Here is a 14,763-nt window from a genome sequence, read left to right as displayed (position 1 = left end):
AGCTCTCCCAAACTGGGGCTTTTGATTACAGATCAGGCTAAAAAAACGGTGACGCTGCAAAGGAACTTCAGCCCATTCCTTTGTACACATGTCTCTAATTATCTAAGCTTTGATTCATGAGAGCAGATTAAAGCAATCAAAATACAAACCAATTGTGTTTGTATATTTGCAGGCTTGATTGTGACTTTTCGGGGGAATTTCATCAGAATCCAGGTAAAACAGGGTCTAATTATCCATAGAAGAATCATACGTAGGGTTCCTCCAGTCTTTTTTTTTTTTTTTTTCTTCATGTGCCAAACACCATTTGACTTTACAGGCAGCATGTTTCAGACAGACACACATTCAGCTGCTGACAATCTAAACGTATATTGCCCTAGCAATTTAATGCGGTCAAACTGCTTTGTAATATAACCCAGTGGAGACTGTGTGTGTGTGCGTACGCAGTGTATGCAGATTCTTACATCTACCGGCCAAGCATATTAATTCTGACTGACTCCTGATAAATATCTTCACGTAATCCCGCTACGTGATTAGCCCGAGCTAAACGCTAGCTGTTAGCAAACACACATGATGTGGTGGCTGTAGTTTTCGCGTCACATGTGTGAGTGTGACTGAAAAACACAACTTATTTGGTGCAAACATTTACACGCCATGTGGCAGCTAGCCCTCTGAAATGTACTCGCCAAACGGAAAATTTACCCGCATTTTTAGTCTGGCAAGTGTTAGTTTTGGACCCTGAACGTATGTATGTCTCCCAGATTTTTATAGTAATATTTCTAAAGGTGCTATTAACATGTAATAGCCAAACGTAGCCCAGAAGTTATGTTTAATAATGTGAAATGAACAGATAAAAGTATTGAACACTTTCATTGATGTTTATTTAATACTTTGTACAAAAGCCTTTGTGGGTAATGACAGCTTCCAGATGCCTCCTGCATGTAAAAACTAGTGGCTAGTGGCTCAGGTGACGTTTTGGCCCATTCTTCCTCACAAACAGTCTTTAAATCTTGAATGTTCTGTGGGCCTCTTCTATGAACTCTTTTTTTAGTTCCTTCCACAGATCTATCAGATTCCAGTCAGGTGATTGGCTGAGCCCTTCTTTCTCTGAAGCCAGTTTAGGGTTTCCTTGGCTCTGTGTTTGGGATCGCTGTCTGGCTGAAATGTCTCATCTTCATCATTCTGGCAGATGGCAGCAGACTTTTCTCAAAAATGTCTCGGCACATCTTTCCGTTCATCCTCCGTTCAGTTATATGAAGAACCATAAGCAGAAAACCAGTCCTGTACCATGGTGTTCCCCGTCCAAACTTCACTGTCGGTATGGTGTTTTTGGGGTTCTGTGCATTTCGTCCTCCAAACATGGTTTGTGTCGTGTCATCCAAATGTTCGGTTCTCCTCTCATCTGAGCAGACTAAGTCCTCCCAGTATTTTACGAGTTTGTCCAAATGTTGTTGGCCAAACTTTAAACCAACTCCAACATGCTTTTTCTTCAGAAATGAGGAGCATGCGTACAGGACATGGCTACTGAGTGCATTGCTTATTGTTTTCTCTGAAATCATTGGACCCGCTAATTCAATCCTTTTCTGAAGCTCTCCACTACTGGTCCTTGGACGATGTTTCTGATCATTCTTTCACTCCTCTTTCACAAATCTTGCGAGGAGCACCTGGTCGACCATAAGAGGATGTGGCGGGTTTATGGAGGAATATTGTTCTTTCCACTTCTGGACTATGGCCCCAACAGTGCTCACCTGGATGTTCAGAAGCTTAGAAAGCCTTCTGTAATCAGCGCCATCAAAATGTTTTGCAACAATTTGGTGGCAAAGGTCTGCAGAGAGTTCTTTGTTTTACCCATCATGACATGTCCCTTGTGTGACACCTTGGTAGTGACACGCCTGTTTATAGGGCCCCAGTTGGACTGAACCAGCAGATTTTCCTTTGCACTGATGAGGGTGTGGATGACTTTCTGATCACTGGTACATTCCAGCTGCTGTCTTGCTGTTTTATGACTTTTTCCACCTCCCTTTCTGTGTGCTCAATCTCAATACATTTTCCCTGTGTCATTTGACTTTGTTACACATAACCTCTGAGATTATTTGTTGAATGGAATGCTGAGAAGAAATTCATTTTGTAAAATAACTCAACCTCAGTTAATCCATCTATTTTAGGTCAAGCGTGAACTTTAAACAATATACTTCAGGCTTAAACCATTCCGTTGTAGATCTGGCTGTATTTTCGGGGTGGTTATCCAGCTGGAAGTTGAGGCTCCAACCTGACCTCAAGTCTTTTGCAGCCTCTTCCCGGTTTTTCTTTTGTGGATTGACCTGAATTCGGCTCCATCCATTCCCAACTTCTTTCTCTCTGCTGAAAAGAAAAGCATCATGATGCTGCCACCACCATGCATCAGCATGGGACCTGTTTAAGTCAGGGTGTTAAGCAGTGTAAATAGTCTCCCACAGATGACGGTTTGCAGATCAAAAAGTTAAATTACAGCCTCATCTGATGAGATCACTTTCTTCCTGATTTCCTGTTTCCCTGACGAACCTCATTCCACCCTGTAAACAGGACTTGTTATGATGTTCTTTCAACAATGCCTTCATTCTTGCCTCTGGCCAAATGTGTGCAGAACTAACAGATGTCCTGCTGATAGATTGTTCCACCTGAGTTTTGGACCACAGCAGCTCCTCCAGAGTCTCGCCTCCTGGCTGCCTCTCCGATTAGTGCTCTGCTTGCCTGCCTTATTATTTTATGTGGGCAAAGTTGCTTTAGTGAGTTGGCAGTCATCAAAAATCAACATTTTCTTGTAAAACAATGCATTCTTTCCTTGCACTTCACAATAATGTCATTTGTGTTGATCCATCCCATGAAATCCCAATAAAATACAATGCGTTTTGTGGTGGAAACTGCAAAGAAGTTCATGGGATAGAAATACTTATGTACGACACGTCATCACGTTTGAGCTCCTTCTCCCCACTGAAGGATCTGTCAGGTTCCTGATATCCAGCTGCTAGTTCTAAGTGTGAAGCTGCTGCTAGAGTCAGACAAACAGGACAGGTCCTCTTCAACTGAGCTAAAAAAAGTCTTCACATCAATAACTGTCCTGCTGGGTTTATCCCCTGTTTTGATTGTGCAAGCAACTCCCTCTATTTAATGTTACCGTAACCAGATGTCTGTGTAAGAATGACATCAGCTGTATTGACTGCTCCGAAGTCTCATCTTTCCGTTTGTGCAGCCGCTGCAGTCCAGCGTGAACCCGATCCGGTCCACTCCCTGCCGTCCTCAGAGGCTTCCTGTCTTTCGCCGTCTTCAGCTCCACCTGCGCCCTCCATATCTGCATCCTCCTCGCAGCCTGATCACTGCTGGGATTCAGCCTAAGTAATGACTAACAGACCACAGGAATATTGATTTAAATCCTGCAAACTCCTACTAGCCATAAAAATGATTAAAGCCCCTATTTTGGTTAACTGCGTGCCCTCCCACCACAACTGGCTTTGATTTGTCAGTGGAAACCAGATGCAGGTGACGTTCCTCGCTCTGTTCCAGGGAGCCAGTAAATCTAAACCGAGGACAGGGCTGGATCTGATGAGCTCTGCTGCGAACCTGATACCCACTCAGGTCCAGGCCAGAACCTGCAGAGGTACCCATGAGCTCAGAAGAACCTGCCCCCCCCCTCCCCCCACCCCGGGCAGCAGGGATCGCAATGCACCGCTTTAAACCCGAGCTGACTGTTTCAGCTCTCGGTTGTTTTATTGCCACCTTGTAAGCACTAATTCAGCCAGAGATGCAAAATGATGCAAGCCAAGGCAATCGGCTGAGTGTGGGTAGCTTTCATGGCGTTTCTATTTAGCAGATAGCTGTGATCCTGCCCTGTCAGCTTTAAAAAGCTTATCAGGTGGAGAGGCACCGGTGCGCCGTTGGACCTGACACAAAAAGTACTGTTTAATAGCACTGCAGGTCCTGCCTGGCAGACGGCTCTTCAGGTCCCTGAAATAAAGGATGGCTTCGTTTTACCAGAGCAGATTTAGAAATGTCTCTAAAATTAAAGCGGCGGCAGTATTTCACATGTTAGAGAGCCACTGGTGAAGACATTTTCTGGTCTCATATCAGTGTGGCATGCCAGTACTCCCACAAAGACAGCTTTCTCTTGATTTGGATTTCCTCCTCTACCAGGAGCTGTCAGCTGGCTGCCAAGCCTCCAGGAAGGAGGAACAGGGACCCTCAGCGTCTCATTTCATTGGCTGATCAACAACAGTACCTGGTCAGTGTGAAACTCTTAACTCACTACAAACCCAAGGAAAAACTACGCTTGTTTACAATGTGTTCTGAAAAAAAATCAAAGTATTTAAAGTAGTTGTTTTAGATTTTGGTAAAATATTTTTGAGTTTTTTTCTTCAGGTTAGTCTCAAAGGCAGTAATTTTTTCCTTGCATTTATTTTGCAACTGTATAAAAACTGTAATTGTGTTTTTGGTTCTAAGCTGATGCTGAATTAAGTAGAAAAAGATTTGAATAAACCACACATAATAAACCTAAATGTTGGTTTTTGGTATTAAACATGAGCTAAATTGGGCAGAATTGGGCAGAACTTCAACCTCTAGATGGCACCATGGTGCTTCCAACAGCACCCCTGGCACGTGTGCAATGTGCATCAACTACATTAGGCTGCATTTAGACCAAGAGTTTGTTTGAGGCGAATTTGTGACTATATTCTAAAAGGGGTTATCATTAGTCCTAGGAACTGGGGTAACAGTTTTCAAAAGGAAAGCTCCGACACCGAAGGACTGAAGTTACCAGTGAGCAGCCCGAGGATTTACCAACCACTGCTCCAGCCATCTGCTCTCAGCTGTCCAGATCACCTTCTTGCACAGGTTTACAGTACATGGCCAGTGGCAAACTGCAAACAGGGCTCCTTATGAATCTATTTAAACAATGGCTTTCTTAATTCTGCGTCTGACTGATAGCTGAACCTTTATGAAAGAGGAGCCATGTCCCTTCCATGGAACCAGTACCAGATTACTCTCGCAGAATTACTGAGGGGATCATGGGAGTATGCTTCCCTATTCCACATGAGTGTTTTGAGAATGTGGGATATCTGGGTGGCTTTTAAGGACTGTCTAATCCTTGTACGCCAAAAGCAAGAGCTGTGTCTGCATTCTCGGCATAATGTCAAGCTTGTTACCAGAGCAGGTCTGCCTCCGACAGGACTGCCTGTTGTCAGAAATCCTCTTTTTATAGACGGGATCTATGAGAGGAACTTCCTTACCAATAGGCCATTATGGCAGTTGCCCAGGGCACCAACAGCTGAAGGGGGCGATGCTGCAACAACTACAAGAAACTAACTAACAAAGCAGTCTTCCTCATTGGCACCATTTTTACTGTGATAACTTGTACAACGCTTAATAAGCACCTTCACACTTTGTTATAAGCACTTTATATGGCACTTTAACTAGCACTGCTCTTTAAGCATAGATTTGTACATTAGTAATCATTTATACATATTTCCTTTATGCAATAGAATAATTCAATTGGTAACAAAGTAGAACAAAATGTTTTAATTGAAACAGTAAAGAACACAATTTTATGCCCACCATTTAATAATTATTCAGAAAATAGTTGCAAATTAGATTATTAGACAGTGTATTTGTTGCTGGTGGGGAACAGATCAGCTCTTGAAGTTCAGAATATCAATCAAAATAAGGCAATTAAAATGTCTGATAATGCTACTGCACATTCTGAAGCTGCTGTGCTACAATAAGTGTAGGATATCATATTTTATCAATTAAGGCCTTAATCTCAAGAAAGTCATTTATGTTGAGCACATCCTGCAGTCTTTCTGCAGCAGCTGCATGTTTGGCTTTCACTGAACGGTAACAGGTAAATCTAATCTAAATCTGTTCTGGATAGGACCACTGCCTCTGGATAAGAGACTGCATTTGCTCTTTGCAAATGATGTGATTCTGTTGGCTTCTTCGGGCCCTAATGTTCAACATGAAGTGAGCGATGTGCAGTAAGAAGGGGCTAGGGTAAGAGTCAGCTCCTCTAAGTCTGAGGCCACGGTTCTCTACCAGAAAAAGGTGGACTCCTCCCTATGAGTTAGGAGTCAGAGGCTCAAACTGAATACCCTTATAGACTGAGCACCCTTTAGCCAAAGCGGAGGTGCATCAGCGGTCGCCATTATAAGCGCTGTCTGAATAGTGCAGTCAGTAAGGAAGGAGGTAGGAAAAGAAGCCTGTATGCTCCCTCTCGTGGCTAGTTTTTACCTACAGCCTTTTTGGAAGGCTAGGTGTCTTGTTCCCATGATGGTGGGATGGAGCAGGAGATGGATGGGTGTATTGGGGCTTCTGCAGTAAGCTGCACTCTCAGTTTACCGGTCCATCTATGCTCTGACCCTCACATATGGTCATGAGATATAGATTATGATTGAAAGAACAAGATCCTGGAGACAAGTGGACGGAATCATCTTGTATCCAGGAATCAGTTGAGATGGTTGGAGCCTCTGATCAGGGTGTCCTTTGGAGCTTTGTTCTTGCACGTGTCCTGGAGGAGACCCCAAGGAAGAACCAAAACTAGTTGGAGTGGCCTTTATATCCCTTCATCCCTGAGAACACCTTAAGTTCCCCTGAGCTGGAGAGTGTCACTGGGGAGTGGGATATCTGGGTGGACCTGCAAGCCATGGGCTTTGGATTTAATGGCATACACACAAATCAAAAACACATGATGTGAATTTGTCTGCACTGCCCAGAAACACAACTAATCTGTGGAACCCCTGAAATGAAACCTGGACTGATATATGAGCAACTAATGTAGAAAATAAATTTAATTTATGGATTATATTGTGTTTAAATGTAAATAGTTGTATTGCCACATTTAGTGACTTAATGGACTAAAATCTGAACAAATTTATGTTTTCAAATTAATGTATAGAATAATAAAAAAAAATATTATATTAGTGTAAGTATTTGTCAGTTATTTTAAGAGAAAGTTCAACAAAAAATACCAGGAAAAATGTTGTGTTCATGGTAATTTAATGTTTTCCAAGAGAATCAACAATCTTTATTGTCACCATGTGTTACCATCCTGAAGATTTTTTTGAGACAGACCGACTCAGGATGTACGCAGAAAGCATATATCTATCATATATATCCACACTTTTATGTCTGTCTTTATAAAAGCCACCAGTTACAGAACTGCTCCATCTGCATGGATGAGTGTCCAGACAGACATTCTCTGAGAAATGCAGTGAGCGTAAATAGGCGTTACCAGTAGTGTCATTGTAACATGTAACAGGCCACAAACTTCTCAGCAGGGGGAGACCGTCCTTACAGCTTTTGGAAAGAAGCAGGTTGTGAATGTATTAGTTTTTGACTTAATGTTTCTGAAGCGTTTACCTGTATGCATTCTCCAGGTGGGTGGGTTCTGTGGCAATGCTTTTGGCCCTTTTCTGAACTCATGCAGCATAAACCCTGTCCAGAGCTTGTAGATGACATCCCACAATCCTCTGCGCTGTGCTCACCACCTACGCTAAATCCTTCCTCTCCTGCACTGTGCAGCTCCCGCACCACACAGTTATGGTGAGACACAAAACGCTTTCTACTGTAGCTCTGTGAATAGTTTTTCATCAGCTTAGTGGAAGGTCCAGTCCGTTTCAGTTTCCTGAGGAAGAAGAGCCGCTAGGGCAATAAAAACATATATTTTTTTTCCAAACTCAGTAAAAATAGCTCAAATAATCTTGTTATTTACTGATTTTCCATAATCCAGCAGCTCCAAAGATCCCTGTGTTACAATAGTAATAAAACAGGCTGCCTAAATCATTAGATGATGCTGTTATTGCAACATTGTCTCTGCTATGCGTGGGAAAAGCACATTGAATTTTAAGTTACATTTTACTTGTAAGATAAAGCACACATGCAACACATGCTTCTTGTTATATTGACTGAAAACAGACCAAACTCTGAGCTTCAGTGATTTTAGCCTTTGGTGCCATGTTTGTTTCGCTCGTTGTTACTTCACGTGAGATTTCCCTTATACTACGAAAACGGCGCTATTACTTATGCTTTCTTCTAATGAAAGCTGAACAGCACCTCATTTATGACAAGTGTGGAGGACAGTTATTATCCACTACAGTTTATAACTTCCTGCAAGTTGTATATCAAAGAAAGGGGAGTATTTTTACACGTTTTATAATACAGCTGGAGGGGATCTTCAGTGTGTGCCGTTCAGCTCGGTCTAATTGGAGACGTCGTATTTAAAAGGAAGAGCGTTCAAAAGGAATGAGGACTGTTTCCAGGACCAGAACCTTCCAATATGAATCAATCCTGCTTCTTTGCCTGTTTTTGACATGAATCCCTGATTCAGCCTCAGAGTTGTCCATCAGAGTCTCATTAGATATTTGCTAAGACATATCAGATGATACATCAGACACAGTACGCACTATGGCGTCGTGTAATGAGGGAAACAAGTCACAAGGAAACGTTTGCACAAACATGTCAGTGGGGAGGGGAAAAAAAGCCTGTTTAATGCGAAATGACAGAGAACTCCTCAGGCGTTAGAGGCAATAGCAGGCCCAAATTAACATAAGCATCACTCGGCTTCTCCCCGATTCATTGGTATTTTTAAGTCAGGATAAACCCGAGGAATGAAACTACCATTAAAAACAAACAATGACTCGGTTTTCTCTGGCACTGTGCTGCATTTCACAGGGAAAGAGAAGAAACAGAGACGTGGGGGGAGAAAAAAAGAAGGGAAATAAAACAAGCGCAGCTGCTTTTCTGGCACGGGCGTCAGATGCAGCGGTGGGGAGCCGGGAACCGCGTTCCATGCCAGCACATCCACATGTCATCTCTGTTTAGACACACCTTGGAGAATGTGACCTCTTTCCAAGCTTGGCCTGGCAAGCGGTCCGCAGAAAGAAGGAGAAAAACCAGCGTTGTGGCAAACCTGCGCCAGGAGGCTGCCTCCCACTGTGTGCGTGCGTTAACGCATGAGCCGGTGACTCACGCAGGATTTGTGCGCATCTACGTGCAGGATCGCAGTTCACAAGCAGCGGCCCTGCCAAGTCAACCACTCAGTGGTGAAACTACAGAGCAGCACATTATCTGCTCAGTTATATGTGGGGTTCCCCAGTGACCTGATCTCAGATCAGCAGAAGATGTTTGGACGGATGAATGTTTCCCCGGTATCTTTATACGGACAACCCTGCAAATCCTGAAGATCAAAGATGGCGTAGTCTGTTTTGATAGTTTAGCGGCCTCCTATTCATGCTCCCATAAATGTTTCGTTTATTTTGCCTCCACAGCCTCGATGCTGAAGCGACGGTAAAATTCCTCTGCGGAGATCATGTCAAATATAAGCCATCAGTACACAGAAATGTAAGATGACAGATTAGCAGCGAGAGAGAGAGAGAGAGAGAGAGATTCCTTAGTATTCGGAGGCTGTGTGAAAACCGAGGGGGGTGGATGTGGAGGGGAGGGGGGCGGCGGGAGAAGACGCTCACCTGTGTACAGGAGGGATGAGCAAAGCCGCCAATCAGACGGAGCACGGACACAGCAGAGTCCTACTCGCTGCCCGCTGTCGGCCTCAGGCAGAGAGGGATCGCTGAATTACAGCAGCAGCAAAAAGCTAATCTCAGTGCCTCTGCGGGGGTCACATGTGTACTCTTGTCATCCCGTCTGTGGGTTGTTTGTGCGCGCTCGTCCGTCGGCCTGTGCACATTCGCTCAGGCTCAGCACGGGTTTTGGAAAGCGTGTCGGCCTGATGGTGAGAGTGCATGTTTCCTGGATGGGGGATGAAGGCTCGCATCCAGCAGTCCTGCAGGGAACAGAAGGTGAGCAGTAATGGAGGTGAGAAACATCAAAGCATCTATGTGTGGGCAAAGAAAATGGCACGAGCAGCTTGTTTTCACTCCGCACGTTTGCTCAAGTGTTTAAGCACCCCTGAACTTCACTGGTGTCCCTCGGCCTGACGACCTGCCCTGTAACGGCACACTGAAGACCTGGAATCACAGGCTTTAAAAGCAGATGAGTAACTGATGGGCTGTGTAAAATTGACACTGGACACTGCCTCTCCCCCCCGCTACATTAACGCTCAGTCTACTGAGTGGATATAGCTTATGTATATATATCTACTTTATTTTATTTTACTTTATTTTTTGTCTGCACCATCAACTCCAAGTCAAATTCCTTGTAAGTGCAAACCTACTTGGCAATAAACTTGATTGTGATTCTGATTCTGATTTATGAAGCGTTCCTATTCCACTGATCAATGGAGATAGGGATTAGTCACGATAGCTGTCACCTCAGGAGTGGAAGTTTAAAAAAACATCTACGTTAAAGTTGGACGCACTAGTCTCATTTAGCATATTAAATGGTAATATTCATTGCAGTGCAATGATTACGTATTGCTTGTTTGAAAGTGTTGCTAAAATAAAGCACAGAAAACAACAATACAGCATTGTGACTTAGTGTTGCTATGTTGCGCTTGAATGGACCTCCAGAGTTCTTGAACAATGACCAGTGGACAGATGAGGACACAGCAGAAGTGTTTGGACACAATGCAGGGCACCGTGCCTGGAGAAGACCAAAGAACAGACGATCATGTTTACCTCTTAGCGTGGTTGTGGAGGAGTAATGACCTGTGGGCTGGTTTTACAGCCGAAGGACCTGAAAATATTCCAGTCGCTTAGTGGAAACCAAAGTCTTTTAGTCTGAAGTCTAAGGCTTGTTCCCACCTGGGTCATGGACAGAACAATGATCCCAAACACAGCAGGAAAGCTAGAAGAGAATGAAGAAGAAGAACGGCCCAGTCAAAGTCACGACAGCCTCACTGAAAAGCTCTGATGGTACTTTAAGACGGTTGTGCAGAAACCGATATCAATAAATCTCCAACCATGCTAAGGTACCTCCATGGTGCTATGAAAGACCAAAGACATATAGCTGTGATAACAGTGTAGACCACTATATGCCTTTTAGTTTTTGAGTCATATTTAATTGATTTATATCAGATTAAATACCCGGGAGTCATGCTGCAGTCCTGTCTTCTGCACCATGGACATATTATTGGCACATTTCACCCTCCATACACGCCAGTCTTCTCTCCACCTCAGTAATCATCTACACCTGTCAGCCACTAATCAAGCCAGAACTCATCACACCTGTCATCCTCTCTATTTAAGCTTCCTGCATTCAGTCCTTCCTCGTCGGATCGTCTGTTTACTCCTGTTAAACTTCTGCTGACTTCTGTTACTGCTGCTCACCTCTTCCAGTCCGAAGTCCCTTCATCTCCGCCTGCCTGCTGTGGTTCTGGTTCTGATCTCACTCCGTTCCAGCAAGTATTCACCTAGTCGTGCTGCTTTATGCTGTTGGTCAAGTTCTGGTTCCATCCTGCTTGCCATTCCCTGCCTTCACCATCCTCCTGCTTCAGCTCAGTACAGACTCTTGGTTCCTTTCTCCACTATTCACAATCTACAATAAACTGTTAAACTAAACTCTGTTGTGTTCGGGTTCAGTCAACAAAACTTGACACCGGGAGTGTCAAAATAAACATTTTCAAACAAAATAAAAAATTTTAGTGGAAACCACTTAAAAAAAAGAAGAAGGGTGCATTTTCTTCTTTTTCTTTTAGATTTTTCGCGGCTCTAGTGGCTCGCTTTTTTACAAAGCGAAGGGGTGGAAGAGGAGGAGAGACATGTGGCAAAGGACCGCGGGTCGGATTCAAACCCCCGTACATGGGTCGCGCTACCTGCTGTGCTACCAGCACACCCCTAATTAGCTTTCTCTAACTTAAAAATGAAACTGCCTTTGAACAAAACTTTCTACAAAGTTAGGTTCTGCGAGATATTAGAGATCATAAACCGGGACGCTAAACCTAAACAATCGACTTTGACTGTGAGCCTAAATACCAGGACTAGAGCAGAGACAGCATTGCTACAAAGAACCACCAAGGAAGAGCTTACAGCGAAATAAACAGCCTACGGTATGAGGGGAAATACAATCATTTGCTACACAGAAAGCCATTCCTGGAAATCAGCATTTTGCTGCTGCTGAAGGTTAATGAGAGCGAAATGGTGCCACAGGTGTCTGTCAGACTGTACAAACAAGCCGGCCAGCTTGTATCAGAAAGGACGTTTCCATAATCAGTCAGAAGGATCAAAGCCGCGCTAGCATAGGTTGGATGTCAGACTCTGTGCACTCGGGTCATTTCTCATTCAACATGAATGGGATTTTAGCACCAAACAATAGCTTTCCTGTTTATTATAACCTGGAATATGACATCCAGCTGCAATCTCAACTAATCACACTCACAATCACTTTTTCCTGCCATCACTCTTTGTAACCACGAGAGCACAAATAAACACGCGAGGTTTGGTGGAGCAGAGCTCGCCTCTCTGTCAGCAGAATTCCCAGAAGAGGAACGCGCTCGTATTTGACTTTACATTCACAGCTCCTGGGTTTTCAGGAAGCGCAGCTAAAATGCACATCTGATGACACCAGTTATGTACTTTGGCTGGGGCAAAGGTTTCTACTGAAAACACACCAAAGCCAGAGTCCTCACAAAAGGTCTTACCTTTCATCGCCCTTCCTTTGGCTTCAGTCTCACCTTGGAGTCCAGACAGAAAAGTGTTGCTGCTTCTCATCAGGAGCGCGTTCACAACTGGCTAACCGGGTTAAGCTGGAGCCCAGGTTCCTTCGCCAAACCACTCAGACGCATAGCGTGATGGTGTGGACCTCTAACATCACGCCGCTTGTAGTTTTATCTCGGCATCAGTGGCTGGTCCAAGTTATGGGAGTCGGGAAAATGCCTCTTGTGAATTAAGTCTTAAACCACTGAACTAGACACAAAGAAAATAAAGCATTTATGCATTATATGTTTCATGGACTAGCACATTTTCAAAACATTTATCATAAATATAACAATGGCTCTCCCTGCTCCTGAGTCCAAAGCAGCATCCCTCTGCTTTCAGAGTGGATGTGCTTTAGCGCAGAGATGCGCCGTAAATCCATGTTACACTGATGCGTATGCTGAGTGTGCTCACGGGTTGAAACAGTCCGTCCTGTTGTCCTCTGAATAGCACTGAGTATTGTTATTATTCTATGTATTCTATTGCATAGAATACATGGGATAAATAAAAGGGTACCGCTGTACAATAAGGCTCCCCTTATAGATGGCTATTAATTAGTTTATAAATAGGTTAGAAATGACTCTGTAAACACTTCATAACTTATTCATAGGTGTTTATTATGCATCCATTAAGGGCGAGCAAGAGACAACACGGACTGGTTTGTGCTTAGAAGGTAGTAACCTAGTCTGAAATGTTTAATGTAAACATCTTTAGATGACATATACAGTTGAACAGATTAGGCTCTCTATTTGCCAAGAAAACGGTCAGTTTTGTCTCTTGGTTGCTTATAGCTCATGTATAATAAACACTTATGAATGAGTTATACATTTTTTACAGATTACTTAATAACATGTTATTTATTAGCCATCTATAAAGGGAGCCTTGTTGTAAAGTGGTAGCAATAAAAGGATTAAAGAAAAGTGAAATGAAGAAAGAAAACATTTCACTTTACCACTTTTCACCAGAACATGACTCTTCATCCCATCCAGCAAAGTCAAAGTTACAACAAATGACTCAGAGCCCACCGATGTCGGTTTCAGGGTCGGTCCCCCAACATGTCAGCAGCTGAGAGAGGAGACATGTTATATTCATGTTGTTTTGACTCAGACATGTATCGCCGCCCCCTCTCCTGTGTCCCTGACAACAGTGGGAACGCTCTCTTCATCACTTCCTGTCCCTCTTCATCACTTCCTGTCCCTCTCACATAAATCCTGGAGCTATTCTCAATCATGGCTCCTGAAAGTTTCCTCCTCTCATTTTTACCGCAGGAAGCCATTATGCTGCCATGTTGGTTGAACCAGTGGTCTAAATGTTCTACAATTGTCAAAATCTTACTCTACAGAAATACACAGAGCATTAAAAACAGGTGCATAGAGGTGAGAGTTGGCCTTAAACCAACCAGAATCACAAAAACATGGTGGCAGTTTATGTGAGTGCTGTTTTGGGACCCTTTAAGCCATTGTCCTGTTTTCATTGGAGGGTTATTAACCCAGAAGGCCATGACTTACCCAGCTAATGGCACACAGGGTCTGCCTGTGACCAACATGGGCTGAGAACACAACATGTAAAGCAGTTTAGTCAGAGCAACTGGGACAAAGAAAGGAGAAAAAGATTTTATTTACTGTCTTACTTCTATATCAGGTAGTTGTATGCTGAGGTAGAATTATCAGAAACACGAGGCATGAAATAACTACCGCTTTAGCATCACCCGCTCTGCTAAGCAGATTCTGCAGCACGCAGGACATGATCTCCGGCTTAGCTAGGCCACCACAAACCTTTTAGACAAACTGAGCAGTTCCACAACACGAGCATTGTAACTTAGAGACAACATTTATGGTGCCAACTGGCGCCATGGCTATGAAATAAATGTAAACTCAATGTAAAGGTCACAGCAATGATACGATATTAAAATGTTGCTTAATCTGATTTTAATTTATGCAGAAAGGGTGTCTGCAGCAAAAGATTCATTCACACAGTGAGGGAGTCGGCCTAATTTTCTGATTAATTATTTAGTATAGATTATGGGACTTCAGCCCAAGATGACCAGGCTATCATAGTGTGAAAAAAGATCATTGGTTACACTGAGGCAAGTTTCTTTACTTGGTTAGAGCAGCAAACGGTACATTTTACATGCTTAATGCTGATTCACACCAGC

This window comes from Fundulus heteroclitus, chromosome 21, assembly GCF_011125445.2.
Source record: "Fundulus heteroclitus isolate FHET01 chromosome 21, MU-UCD_Fhet_4.1, whole genome shotgun sequence".
Taxonomy (NCBI): Eukaryota; Metazoa; Chordata; class Actinopteri; order Cyprinodontiformes; family Fundulidae; genus Fundulus; species Fundulus heteroclitus.
The sequence above is the reverse complement of the archived record's forward strand: the minus strand, read 5'-3'. Positions refer to the sequence as shown.